Genomic DNA, 15,150 nt, shown 5'->3' with positions numbered 1-15,150 from the left:
AGCTATTCAAGGCCTGGATACTGCCTAAAACCATACGACCTGGGATTGGAACCGCAGATTTGGAGGTAAAGGTGTAAAGCAAGGGTTCTCAACCAGACAATAATATCACAGTTTCAATAGGGATTTCGATTAGCTTTTTGTTTAACTATTTAGTTTTAGTTTATAAGTATAAAAAACTACTTGTATCCGAATTTTTATATTTATCTATAATTATATCTATTTATTTATACTATTTCTATAATTTTTTTATTTAATTAATAAAACACGGTAAAAGAATATCTAAATCTAAATTAATGTACGCCGCATTTCCTCTCATATTTCCCCCTTAGCTTTCTAGCTCCAGGCTCTATAAATGTTGAAAAGATGCCGGTAAATTTGCCCTTCCTCTTCGGGTTCAGAGAAGGAACTCCCCTAAATTTCAAAATGGATTGATTCACTTAGTAATTGTTGTCATCTTACTAAGAAAACAAATCCTCGAACTAACTGCAAAGGTCACGAGGAACCTTCTTCTTCTAACTCTTGAACGTTATGCCAGCCTAATACGACTCATCGCAGTGAGGCAAACGCCAACTGACATTCATTCTATGATTTCGCCGAACCAGCTGCAAATTCACATTCTCTAATTATTAATGGATGATTTAAAACCTAAGGAGTAGTACAGACAACTAGTATATGAACGGGAGAGATTTAAGTTACAGAGAAGTAGAACCGAAGTTATCTTATTAGATATCTTAATGTTAATACTAGTATGTATTCTTATGGAATCTAGGTTTATTTTAAAGAAATAGTGTGGTGAAAGTTACCTGTAGTTCTTCCATGAATACATTTCATTTATCATGTTCTTTCTGTAACCGCGCAAATTCCAAATTCCTTTTTTGAAAGTTGTTGAAATTAAATATGATATAACTGCATAAATTTACTCTTTAAAATGCCAATAATTTATTCCTTTAATTTAAATATAGTGCTTTCTTACAAAATGGAAAATTCTGAGTTTAATTTCAAAACCTGAAATACTCCATTGTATCTTTTCTTTAATCTCCCGTTGCATAATCTTAAATCACTGTTCTAAATCTGTCAAATATACATTTAACAGACTTTTGCTTCAGTAAATCTGGCCAAATAATTTTACCTGACTTTAAAAAACGAAAAAAAAAAAAAAAAAAAAAAAATGTAGTAGACTTGTCTACGATTCAGTGTCACTGCAGCTTATGATGACTCTGAATTTTTAAACGAAGACTACTTTTCTTCTTAGCAGACGATAATTTGTTGATTTGAATGCAGAACACATCTATTAGCGGAAGTCGCACATGAAAGTTAATTTATTTTTAGTGGTATGCTACTTTTATGTTGAGGCGATAAGTATCATAGGTTATCTGAAAAACTTAGTAAATGGCATATTTATTAATCAAAAAACACGAAAAGAAAGTTCCCAAAAGAATTCGGTATCTGTTGCAAACGTCCAGACATCATGACGCTAATGTGGTGAAGCTATAAAAAGCATTAAATAATCCTTATATTTTTATTTTATGCAATTCTTAACATCGGAAATTCTTTCGCTTCGAAATATTCTGGATGAATTTTTATACTTCGTAACAATTCAGAGGCATATCCTAAACTTCCACGAAATATATGCTGTTTAATATCAATTTTGTTTAAAATTATGGTTAATGTGTGGCCCTATATGCATTTGGAAGTCAGCTATATTAATTACGTATTAACTTTGTTGAATATCGCATAGCATATAAAAGTTTAAAGCACGATACACACGATAAAAATTTAAAGCTTGCCACTTTTAAGGACTGAAGTTAAAGTCTTAATAAAATTTTTAAATTAGTTCAAATTATTAAGCACTTTATATTGTACTCGCAATTCATGTTTGCAGGGTTGTATAACAACCTTATTATAGTATATACGGCTGGATATAATCAACTAGCCAATTATATTATTCAATTGTTGATTTATCTTAAGGGACGAAAAGGTCGTTGCACTGGTACAACTGATACTGAATATTGGCAGAATTAAGTAAAGCCTTTCCCTCGTAATATTTTAGTACTTCCAATTACAAAGAAAAAGAAAAAAAAAGAAAAAAGAAAAAAAAAAGAAAAAGAAAAAAAAAGAAAAAAAAAACTGAAAGGTTTCAGATTTTAAATTACATCCAAAGGGGCGTTTTTTTAACAATTTTTCTATTACCTTTACGTTCTTCGCACTTAAACCATAAAATTCAGTTCAAGAGCAATATCGCAAAATAGTTTTAAAATGAGCATATCTTTAAAATTTCCGATACAGAGTCTCGCGCGCTGGAGGTAAAAATGTTTTTTCTCTACAACGTTTCCATTGCTCGCTTTGAAATCCTTGAGTTTGTTAATCAAAAATTCGTTAAAGTTTTACAAAATATGAAATCGATAATAAAACAAATTCCAAATTTCAAATTTGTCTTCCACATGTCCATATTCGCAGTAGGATTACGTCATTCAAAATTCGATGGCTCTATGTACCGTTGTTTTATCACAATACGAGAAATATACATACATTTATGTAGATTTTTCATTATTTAATTTCTTCAAATATAATGCAGGACTCTAAAATTTGGTGGTAACAGTTTGAAGTGAAACGGACACTTACAGTGAACCAACGCAAAATCCCACGAAAACAATAGTCCTTCAGGGGACAAAGCTTCTTTAGACTAAAGAAAAAAAAAAAAAAAAAAAAAAATTAAATGACGTAAAGATTTATGTTCCGACATTTGCATATTTAAAAATACCAGTTTTTCTAAAAAGTACGATATAACGTTTTATACGGTGCTTTGATCACTATACTTATATTTACTAAAATTTCATACTCATTATAATAATAATAAATAAAATTAAAAAAAAAACTAAAAAATTTGACTCCGTACGACATAAACTGGTAGAAATATTTAATTTCAAAATTTGGGATATTTGATATCGTTATTAACGTAGGATTTCGTTAATAAATATATTATAACAATTCGAGGCTGATTTTTTTTTTTTTTTTTCTTAAATGCTATTTGGGGATAACCTTTTGTGACTTAACTAATATGTAATATTCCTTAATCAATAAGTTTGTCACAAGTAGTATGCCGAAAGAGTTTTCACATAAGATTCCTCAAAGCAGATTCATTACTTTGAAATGTTACTTAATAATCATATAAGAATTCATTAAATTAGGAATATTTTAAATTTTTAATTCCTGCAAATAATGTTACGAGTTGGCTTCGTAGCAATACTAAAGGCCTGCCAGTATTTTCAAGAACACAAATTCTGTAAGTTTCTATGGAAAAAAATCTCTTTTTCTAAAGAATTTAAATTGATCAGTACTTTTTTTAATTGATCAATACTTTTCAGTTTTCATAGAAGTGCTTATCAATGCATCTGTTAACATCAGAAATCGTTTGTTTTACTTCCTTTTACAAAGGAAAGGAAATATTCTAAATGCGAAACATTTCGGGCACCATATTTCAAAGAAAATACCACTATTGACCACTCTCGAATGCATTTGAACAATATTTCTGCGTGACATCTATACGTATGGACAGAAAAACGACACTTGTTTTCAAAACGGATTTCACAACGGAAGAGGATTTTTCGTGACGTCTGTACATACGTAGGTATGGATCTCGCATAGCTCAAAAAGAAATATTCTCAGAGCGCTAAAATTGTCTATATAAGCCTGCATGTAGTTGAGCACCTCCCTTCTTGGTTGCAGTCGGCCGCATACACACACACACACATATATATATATATATGTACACACACACACACATATATATATATATATATATGTACACACACACACACATATATATATATATATATATATATATATATATATACACACACACACATATATATATATATATATATATATATATATGTGTGTGTGTGTATATATATACCTACTGTTTTATCCAGCTCGATGAGCTCAGTTTTTTTCTATTCTTATATGTTGGTAAACTGAGTATTTTTTGCTTTAAATGTAATTGAATTATTTTGTCCTTATGTTCCGGTTAAGGTTTTTATGCCTTTAATTAATCTGCATGCAGTAGCTGTAGAATTATCAACACTTTAAAAGTTGTTTATTTGGTTTTAAGCTAAATGTGGCCGTCATTTGTTCACATTTGAAACTCTTAGTAGAATAGTGAATTAAATCAGTCTGTGTGCATCAGCTTCAGTGACATTTTGCCTAAAACTTTAAATTTTGTGTACCAAAAAATCTGTCTTTCGGCCCACTGGCCGAATTGATTGCTTTTGCTTAAAAACTCTCATTTTAATTTTATAAATTGTTTTTTAACGGTGTTTAACTGTATCTGGTGTTTTATGTTTTCCTGTATTTTACAATTTATAATGAAGATGCTTTGAGTTTTTATGTAATTTTGCCTTGCCGCGACGTGAGAACTGAATTCATTGAATGAGAAATATATCTCCAATAAAAGTCTAGGAAATAAATTTAAATGGTAATGTATTCTAGGAAATAAATTTTTAATGGTGTATAATTTAATAGGTCGCACAAAGAAGGCGTGGTTTCACATCCAGATATTTTTCTAAACTGACACTTCATTTTCTGCTATGTACAAAGTCAACCATTTTACTCTTTAATCTGCGTACGACCCCTGAATATAATTTCCAATTTTAATATCAAATATGAGTCAATTTTTATTACACAAGAGTTAACATTTTGTATTTCCTTTTTTATAACGAGTATTAAATTTTCATAAATATGAGTACAGGGACCGTGGAGATTGATAAAATGTTAGATTTCGTAAGTTTTGTAGAACTGACTTTTTTTAATGCCAAAACATGAATATTTTCGCCATTTGAACCATTTTTATAATTGGAAGTATATTTCTTCGACGAACGGTTGCAAAAATAAAGAACTTGGTAAGGTCTTTTGTGGACAAAGTGTATTTTTGATCTAACAAAGGAAAGCGAATAAGTATCTATAGGCATACTAAAAGATGTTTACCAGTGAATACAAGCTATTCAAAAGATTCGGAAGCAATTCGGTCTGGAAGAAAAACAAATTCAGAAGACGGAATTCGTTTCCAGAAGCAAACATTCCCTGTCATTCGAAAATTGCAAAAAAGTTTAAAATGTTGAGATTTTTGTATTTTCAGATTTCTCGTACAGCGGTTGTATCAAATTGGTTAAGAGGTTTGCATTTAAGTATTAAAAATTACGAATGAATTACTAATCAGCTCGTTTTGTACTACTGCAGACACAAAAGAGACGAAATATGGAAGAAAAAAAATAAAATAAAACGTAAATTAATTGCATTAGGTCTAGAAATAATCTTGAGTTACCGAATCACTCAACACCTCTTAATTTGTTTTATCTGTCGAAATCCAAACCGAACTTTATCGTCTGCTATCACGAAAACCGCTTAACTCTCTAAAATGCCTCAGCAGATGGGTGGTATTGAAAACAAAAACGTGGTGTCCTTCATCGAAATAAGGTTAAAGACTTTCCTTGAAATTTGATCCTGACTCCTTTATGAGTTATAAATGAGTAAAAAATTAAAGACTAACAGTGCATTGCAAACGCAAACGTTTTTCCCAGGAATTCCTTTAGTCAGATTGTTTGTGAAATATCTTCCCAAAAATGGATAAAAGATATTTTGCTTATCGAACGTACTAGAGCGCGTAATGCTGTAAAACTATCTTTCACCTTGAAACATATACATAAATGTATGGTATTCGAAAGATGTTTTGACATTAGAAACGTTTTTATTGGAATCTTTCGAAAATGTGTGAACCACTATGTTACCTTACATTACATTACGCTACATCACAATAAGCATATTATTTCCTCCGCCTTGGCAAATATTGCCATTGCGTGAAACATAAAACATTTTTCTTCCTTCTTCTTCCAGCTTAATTAAGATGTATTATTTATCTCTTGAATTTAATAAATCGGTATTGCTTAACAAACTGTGTGATTAAAAAGCAGTAAAGGCATTTCTTAATAAACTAGATATTTATTTTATTTTTAATAATATATTTATTTGATATGGATAAAAAATATTTTAATTATTAATTTAATTAAAATTATTCGCAGCATTGTTTTAATTACTAACATATGTTTCTAACGTCATGTATCTACTTCTTGGGTTCTACTACTCGGTACAGAATCGTTTGGTAAATGCAGTATTTAAAAGATTTAATAAATAAGAACAAATAACCTAAATAAGAGTAAAGAACTTTAAATACTTCAAAGAACATAAATAAAGAAATAATAGACTTCATCAACTTTTAATAAATAAAAATAAAGAGAAAAATAAATAAATAAAAATAAAGAGATAAAGAAATAAAAGACTTGGTCGACTTAAAGAACAACGTCATACGTGCATAATGTATGATTTTTAAAACATAATTTATAATTAAGATTAAGTTCGTAAAATAATAAATTTTGTTCTTTGCTAATAAGGAAAGGGTAATAAAGAAGATAACGCTTCGAAGCTTTTCACAGAGCAGCGAAATCTGATAATCTAGAAGTCGTAGCTCAGATTATTCTCCAAAAGTAAATTTTCAGGGTTACTTTATTCATGCTTATAGTCATGCATTCTTTATTTAGAAACTCTCATTCAACTTTCGCATTGACATCTATCACTGCCTATGCAGAATCATCAGTAACTAAAGAGTTAAAAGTTCGGGATCGCTATAATCTGTCCCAATTTTTGCTCTTGGTGATTCAATAGCTGGCTGCGCTGGGCTTTTTCGGTCTTAAAACCAGGCCATTCCTGAAGACAATACTTCTAATATGCTTATGTTTTCGAGTACTTTCCCTTGATCTGACCCTAGCTGAAAAAATTCAGTTTGCTCTATTTTTTTAATCGAATCAACTGAAAGAAACAATAATTATAAACATTTCATAATATTATTCCACAAATCAAAGTTATTTCACGCATCCAGTTTTTATTTTAAAATTATACTTGATAATCCAGTTCTTAATATGTTGAAAGAAAAAGACTTAGCAGCTTTGGGAAAAGAAAAAGTTTCAATAGAATTTCTTTTTCAGGTGTTGGTGTGTATTGAGAATACGACAAAGCTCACTAGGGCTATCTGCCTAAGGGGAGGGATGCCTTTCGTGGAGGACTTTCTAAGGGAAACTGGCTCGTATACACGTTACACATGGGGAAAACCACGAAAGCGCCCATGCAGCCAGCCCGTTCGGGGGATTCGAACCTCGGACCGAACTACCAGTGTTCAGCGATTTTACCGCTCGGCCGCTGGTGGGCGCTCTCTTTTTCAGGAAATTACCAAATAAATAAAAAGCGATAAGCGGGGTAGGGTGGAGTGAGAGAGAAAGAATAATGCAATTATCAATTCTTTTGACGTTTTTACCGTTAACTTTATAAACTATTTGCTCCTTTATTTTATTTTATTTTTAAACGACAGTGGTTGGTTTATTAAGTCTAAACTCTCCAAAGCTGTTTGCCTAACCAAAAAGAACATGGAAGATTCTGTATCGGAAACTAGTTCACATTTGCATTACATTTGAAAAAATACGTGAAACCATACAGCTGGCCAACTGGGCCTCTGACAAATCATGTCGAATTACCAGCATCATGCTTTATTATTACTTATGGTAGCACGGCCGACACCAGAGTTGTTCCACTGGGGAATTTATGAAAGCACCGGGAGACAAAAGGCCTACGTCGGCTCTGCGCTCGGGCACTGTTAAGCGGCAAGTGTCAAACTAGCATTTAAAAGGTGATCTCGTATCAGTAGAAACCTGTAACTTGTTTGGATAAAAGAGGACTGAATATATCAACATCAGTGAACTATTTATTTGGGTGTCTGTAGTTCTTTCTACATGCATCATAATTTGCTTATCTTTGTTATATAATAATGAAGAATCTTATATGTATGTATGCATGTTTGTTCCTCCCATTGTAGGAAAATGGCAGTACCTAGAGAGCCGCTAAGTTTTGAACAGAAACGTGTTCTCGAAACCCGAATTTTGAATTTCAAAATTTTTTTATGTACTTATTTCATATTTTGTACGAATTTAATAACCTTTTGATTTAAAAAACTCGAAAATTAAAAAGTAATGTGTTGCCACTCAAATAAATGTGAGATATTTATATTTCAAAATCAGTCAGAAAATTTAGCGATTTAAATAAAAGAAATGTTGCCACTATTTTTATATTCCACGTGTTAGTTAGCTGCAATTTAACAAAGCGTCTGATATTTAATTTTTCTTTCGCATTTAATCTGCCTGTTACTAAGCGGCTGTGTTACTGATTTAAAAGATATAAGAGCAGTTTTTTAACTCTTTGATGATTAATTACTAGCTGAAATTACCTAGGTAGACTCATTAAACATATTTTTTCCCTTTTATATAGTAACTATTTTAGATGGCCCGTCGAGTCAGCAGCTAGCTTAGAGAATATCTAAGATGACTGATCTATTTAATGAAGTAAAAATTTCGGGGAATATTTGAACACCACATATATATTTTGCTATGATTACTCATGGAAGTAAGAAAGGACGTCCTACCTCCATGTGATTACGTTATCCATCGATGTAGCTTTCTTTCTCTCTCTTCCAGCCCCTTCGGGATGAGGAACTGGTTAGGAGCCGATAACATCTGACAGATCTCCTTTGCTTCAAGGGCATTTTGGTATTTCCAACTGACTTCATTCTTCCAAATGACTGCCTTCCAACCTTCCTGACGCCATGAACAAATGTCATGTCTCCATAGTTATCATGGACCATCCACTAATTCTGTAATCGCAGATCATGTTAACAAGAAGTTATCTGACTGAAAGGGAAGATGCATACGGAATTAGCCAACGCGTTCTAGACAGTTACTACTACGATGTTGTCTTAGCCCATCTTTTGAGGGAAGCTCTAGTTCAGTGTTTCTCAAGCTGTGGTCCTTGAAGTTTACTTACCCTTCAGGTTCTCTTAAATTTCAAAAAAAGACAAAAAAGGTCTGAAATCTTTCAGATTTTACACTACGCCCAAAGGGGCGTTTTTTTAACGTTTCGCGTGTTACCTTTATTTACTAAATATCACATTCTTCGCACTTAAACCATAAAATTCAATTCAACAGCAATATCGCAAAATAATTTTTAAATGAGAATATCTTTAGAATTTCCGATACAGTCTCACGCGCTGGAAATCTTTTTTTTTTTTTTTTTTTTTTTCATACAGTGTTGCCTTTCCTCGCTTTGAAATCGTTGAGTTTGTTAATTAAAAATTCTTTAGCGTCTGACAAAATATGAAATAGATAATAAAACGAATTCCCAATTAGGGCTTCCAGAAGTCCATATTCATTATTTAATTTAATAATGAATATTTGTAATTCTTTTTAATATGTAGTCTTAGAGTACATTATTAATATTTGAATTTTAATTGCCTGCTCATTTAATTTAAATACCAACAAATGGTGGAGGTTTCATCTGTAACAAGCGTGTACCTATTCTATTACATTACAACTAAATAAAAAAGGTTATTTTAACATTCTTCGGTATTTTATGAAGTGTTTAAGCCGTAGAGATAACCTTACCATTTTTCTAGTAGGATCTGCAGAACTTAAATTCTCGCTTCCTGTTACATGGGATCTCTTTAGTGGTTTTGCTACGTTCCAGTTAATTCAGACTTTGCATACAAAGCGCTACTGCCGAAGGTATGTTTCACGTTACCACAGTCAATATTCAGGTAAACCTGCAATTTTATGATAAAGATTCAGTGTCTATTCTCTATTTTTATTCATTTTGAAAGAATACTAGCGAGTTCATCTCAAAAAAAAAGAGTCTAACTATTACTGAGAGCATCAATATTGAAAAGAACGCACTGATTAATAATACCATTTATTTATTATTATGACTTTATTCGTAAGATTAATAGATTATTTATAATATACTAGCCACTGTCGCTGCCAACCGGTAAAATAGTTACTATAAAAAGGAAAAATATGTAATATTTTTCATAAATCAATCTGTAGGGATTATTTTAATTTCCTAGCTATTTTTATGTTAATAGTTAAATTATAGTTATTTTTAATTTTGAAATTCTTTTGTTTATTTTCTTGTTTTCCACCTACAATTCCCTGCCAGAATGAGTTTTCAGAATCGCGTTTTATATGAATGAGGTAGAACTAGCATTTAATGAGAAATTTCGGTCACTTCTATAGAAGAGCTCAGAAGTTCTCAGCGGAGCGTATTCTGCCTTCTGGCTATATGCCGTTGTTTTAAGCGAATCTTACTACGTTCGTCCGTATTTTACGTACCTGTTATTATTCGCCAGTGAGGTTTAATTAAGGGCCAAATCTTTTAGTTATTTCTGTGCAGCTTCAGCTAAGTTTTAGTTAGAATTAGTTTAGTTTCTTATCTTCTAGCTTAAATTCAAGCCCAAGTGGAGGTTTCCTGTAAGCTCAACAGGGGCCGACCGTGAGTAATCTTAAGTTAAATTAAAAAGGGTATTTTAACCCTTCCTTGGACTTTGCAATTCATTAAGGACATTCAATTTAACTATAATCTTTTAAACCTAGTGCAATATCATGGGTCCAGCTAGTGATTAATAGATCCAGATAAAAAGAACTGAGTTTATTGCTTCTAAATTGCTTAGTTTGTTAATCAGTAAAAGAGATTAAATTGAAATAAAAGTTAAATAGCTTATGCTAAATGGTAACAAACTGCGATGTGAAAGGTAAAAATATTTCATATCGCTCATTTTTAACAAAAATTTCCTTAAATTTACCCAAAATACGATGTAAATAAAATCTGACCTGGACACCACGTGACTTCTTTGTACGGCCTATTAAGTTATGCATATTTTTCGCTGCACTTAAACTTATTTCCTCGAAGAATTCTAACTTAATTAACCACACTCTAAAGGTAAGTTGAAAATGGCATCATAAATTGCAAATTTTGAAATTAAATACCCGCGTCAATTTCTGTCGCCCGGAAGTCAAAATTCTTGTACTTTTATTTTTTATTATAACGAGTATTAAAACTTCCCCAAATATAAGTACAGGAACCAGAAGATCGTATCAAAAGGTAAATTCCGTTACTTGTTTAAAGTTAATTTTTTTAAAAATTTGACACTGCCAAAACATGAATATTTCCGTCATTTAAAACACTTTTCTGTAATTGGAAGTGCATGACTACAACCATCGATTTCGAAAATAAAGCCCAGGTAAGAACTTTTAAGCCAGGTAAGAGAGTGGGTACATATATATATGTAAGATAAAATTATATGAATCAGAATTATAATATAACTATAAACATTAATTCTTCCTCTCTATTCTAAAATCGTAATAACTTCTCTGCATTGCGTCATTCAAATTAATCATGCGATCTTACGTAACCGTTAATACCAGATGCCTCTTGACGACCAAACACCGAATTGCAAACAAAAACTTTTCTCTTCGCGTGCTTCCATTTTGCATAACTACGCATCTACAGTGCTCCGTCTTTTCTTTTGCTCTTATTATGACATATATATATATATATATAAGTTAAAAGAAGAATCCTAGTTCGAACGCTTTCAGCAGCTTTTTAGCGTTTGAACTAGGATTTTTCTTTTAACTTTTTAAATTTTGCAGCACAGTGCGCAAAGTGTTTGACCACATAGGTCTTATATCGTGTGTTCTTTCTACTTTACTTTAAATTATATATATATATATACTCTCCTACCTGTTATATACTTTTGATACTTCTGATTACAATAAAAAAGGGAGGTACACAACTAGATGTTATAGCAGTCCCATATAGCAAATTTCAAAGGTCTATGATTAATCGTTTTGGTGTCATGCGAGATACATACGAACGTGTGTACAGACGTCACGGAAAAATACAATTTAAATCCATTTTTCAATCTGTTTTGGAATAAAGAATCCTTTCATCCCCAGTTTTCCAAGAAAGGCAGCGGTAGCTCAATTTAGACGTCTGACCGAACATGACTGTTTGCAAGACCACCTCTACAGAATTGTAGTGGTAGATTCCCCAGACTGTATTTTGTGTGACTCCAATCAGCCTATGATTTTTGAACATTTAAGTAATTCTATTGCACTTTCTCGGTATGAGGACATTGTTAAAATGTACTGGAGAGCCCGTGAACTAATGGCTTCAGCGCTAATGTTTGGCATTTGTAAAATTAATAAATGGAATAAAGAATCTTTCATTCTCTCCAAACGCACAGACGTCAAGCAGAAAGTAGTCAAAATGGATTCGAGAACGTTGAAAACGGATATTTCAGTTGAAATCTGATAACATAAATTTTTTCGCGATTACGCTATTTCTTTTGATTCGTACAAAAGAAAACACACACACGCACATACACATTCGAAATTTGGGCTTCGAGTTGCACATATGAAAAATTGTGTGTTCAAAATTTATTGGCTCTAAGTGTCGCTGTTTTCCCACAAGGCGATTAAATTCGAAAGATAAATGTATTGTGTTTTGCCTCTCGGCAAAACACAGTCAAATGTGTTGCCACTCGGCAAACACACTCTTTTGTCGAGTGGCAACACATTTCTTTTATTTTGTTGAGCTGTCTGATTAAATTTGAAACATAGTTATCCTACCCTTTGCAAAATGGCAACACATTGCTTTTTAATTGCCGAGTTTGTAAATAAAGAATTCATTAAATTGCCAGAAGTATGAAATTAATCAAAAGCATACTCAAAATTCAGGTTTCGAGGTGCCCATGCTCGAGTGGAGGACTATGTGTGTTTAAAATTTTATTGCTCTAGATGCGCCATTTTTCCGCAATGCGAGGAAAGTGCATATGCAGATTCTTCCTTCTAGAGATAAAGCTTATACAATACAAACAAAGCTAATCTAAACGAGCAAAGAATTGCAAGGGATGTGCATCCATCAAATAATATATTCTGTACAGTTATTTATCAAAAATGAGTCTCTTCTTTTAGTATTGCTTAAAGAACTTTCCAATAGATAAAAATCAAAGCGTTAATAGTTCCCAAATATTTCAACCGTTTTATTGTATGCAGTTTTTATATTAGTGTGTATTAGATTGTAGAGTCATTAGGTTATTTTGAAACAGGAGACATTAAAAATGAGCAATGCCATCGCCGGGACTCGAACATGGACCTCTCGAATACGCTCCGAGTGTGCTACCGTTACATCAAAGGCAAGTAGAAAGGAGGGAGAAAATGCCCTTTTTAAAGGGTGACTGGGGATTAGAAGACTTAATCGCCATATCCTGGTGGTGAAGAATCATCATCCACCTCTGTTTTCTATTAAACTTAATATGTTTCACAAACTATAATCAACCAACAAATGGACTGTATTCCTACACTTTTATTAAATTACACTTGTCAGCGATGCAAAATAATTGATACAAAATAAGCGAGCCATTCTACATGGCTGTCACAAACACAATTCTATCAATCAATTATCTTGTTGCCACACATAAAGTTCAAAACTAAAAGAAGAAAAACAAAAGGAATTTACGCTGTTTGCAACAATAAAATGAAGCAAACGATACTCACATAAACATCCTGGCCCTCGTTGAAATCCCAGGGGATTTCAACAGTTGGAGCATTTTGAAACTTCTTAGTCTGTAATAAAGATAAACATAAGAAAAAATAATACTAAATATTATATGCGAAGCAGTTCATAGTTTTTTAGTCTGAATAGGAAGAGGACACAATTTCACGACTGGTCGTTTTATGACACCATGACCAGTTTTAATACTAGCAACTCTGACTCTTTGATCTGAGCCCGGATGAACAGCAATTATTCTCCCTAACCTCCATTTAAGAGGCGGAAGGTTGTCTTCTTTGATGAGGACTAAGTCATTGACTTCTAAATTGTTTTGACTTTTTTGCCATTTAGGTCTTTGTTGAAGCTGAGACAGGTATTCTCGACTCCATCTTTTCCAGAAGTGCTGAAAAATAAACTGTCTCACATGCCATCTGTCAATGTGATTGAAGGAACTATAATTTAGGTCTGGTTCAGGTATGGCAGTTAAAGACGTTCCGATTAGGAAATGACCAGGTGTTAATGCAGTTAAATCATTTGGATCAGCCGATGTTGGACACAATGGCCTAGAGTTGAGACAAGCCTCAACCTGCGCTATCAAGGTCTGAAATTCCGGATAGGTCAGCACAGAATCACCAACAGTCCTTTTTAGATGTAATTTCATTGACTTTACTGCCGATTCCCATAGTCCACCAAAATGGGGAAACGATGGCAGGTTGAATATCCATTTTATTTCCTCTAAAGACAAAAATTTGTGAATTTCTTGATTTTGCTTACATTGCAAAAAACATTTTCTGATTTCTTTGTCTGCACCTTTAAAGTTAGTACCGCAGTCACTATAAATCTCAAATGGTTTCCCTCTTCTTGCAATAAATCGTTTCAATGCACTTAAAAATGCCTTTGTTGACAGATCTTCTACCACTTCAAGATGTACTGCCTTGATTACAAAACACACAAATAAGCATACGTAATATTTAAATGATTTTTGTCCACGTCCTGCACGATGTTTAATCATGAACGGTCCAGAAAAATCTATTCCAGTTCGATGAAATGGTCGTGATTGTGTTGCTCTAGATTCCGGTAGATCAGCCATTATTTGACTTGCAGTTTTAGCTCTAAGTTTGCAACACGTGATACAAGATTTTACTACTTTTCGGATAGCAGATCTAGCAGCTATGATCCAAAATTGCTGTCTAATTAAAGATAGAAGAAGTTCCGGTGCTGCATGCAGATATTTGACATGAAAGTGTCTAATTATGATTTCTGTCAGATTGTGTTTTGAAGGTAATAATAAGATTGGATGTTTTTCATTTTCTGATAGTTGCGCATTTTTCAGTCTTCTCCTACACGTAACACTTTGTTGTCATCTAAAATTGGACACAAGCTAAGGAGGTTGCTGTTTGTAGGTAAGTCCTTTCCCAACTCCAAACATTGAATTTCTTTAAAAAAGTGAAATCGCTGTATTATTCGGACAATACAGAAAGTTGCAGCTCGAATTTCATTACTAGATAAAAAAGACGTATTTCTTTCTAGATATGCTACTTTAGAATTCGATATGAATCTTAATATCCAAGCAAATATGCGTTGTAACTTTGGAAATGAAGATATATTTGATATAATAGCAAGTTCCTGTACAGCTTCAGAAACTACAAATGAGACTGTTTTACGTGCATCTGG

General features: G+C 32.5%; 1 long non-coding RNA gene across 1 annotated transcript in view; it reads right to left on the bottom strand.

Annotated features, from left to right (window-relative positions):
• Positions 1-15,150, bottom strand: part of LOC146994949 (uncharacterized) — a 129,354-nt gene that overhangs the window by 73,754 nt on the left and 40,450 nt on the right. Inside the window, exon 2 of the long non-coding RNA XR_015043670.1 lies at positions 9,534-9,691. This is a non-coding gene — a long non-coding RNA (uncharacterized LOC146994949). The remainder of the gene's footprint in view (positions 1-9,533; positions 9,692-15,150) is intronic.

This window comes from Stegodyphus dumicola, chromosome 10 (genome assembly GCF_044657685.1).
Source record: "Stegodyphus dumicola isolate Sdum_Otavi_A_Nest chromosome 10, ASM4465768v1".
Lineage (NCBI taxonomy): Eukaryota > Metazoa > Arthropoda > Arachnida > Araneae > Eresidae > Stegodyphus > Stegodyphus dumicola.
The sequence above is the reverse complement of the archived record's forward strand: the minus strand, read 5'-3'. Positions and strand labels throughout refer to the sequence as shown.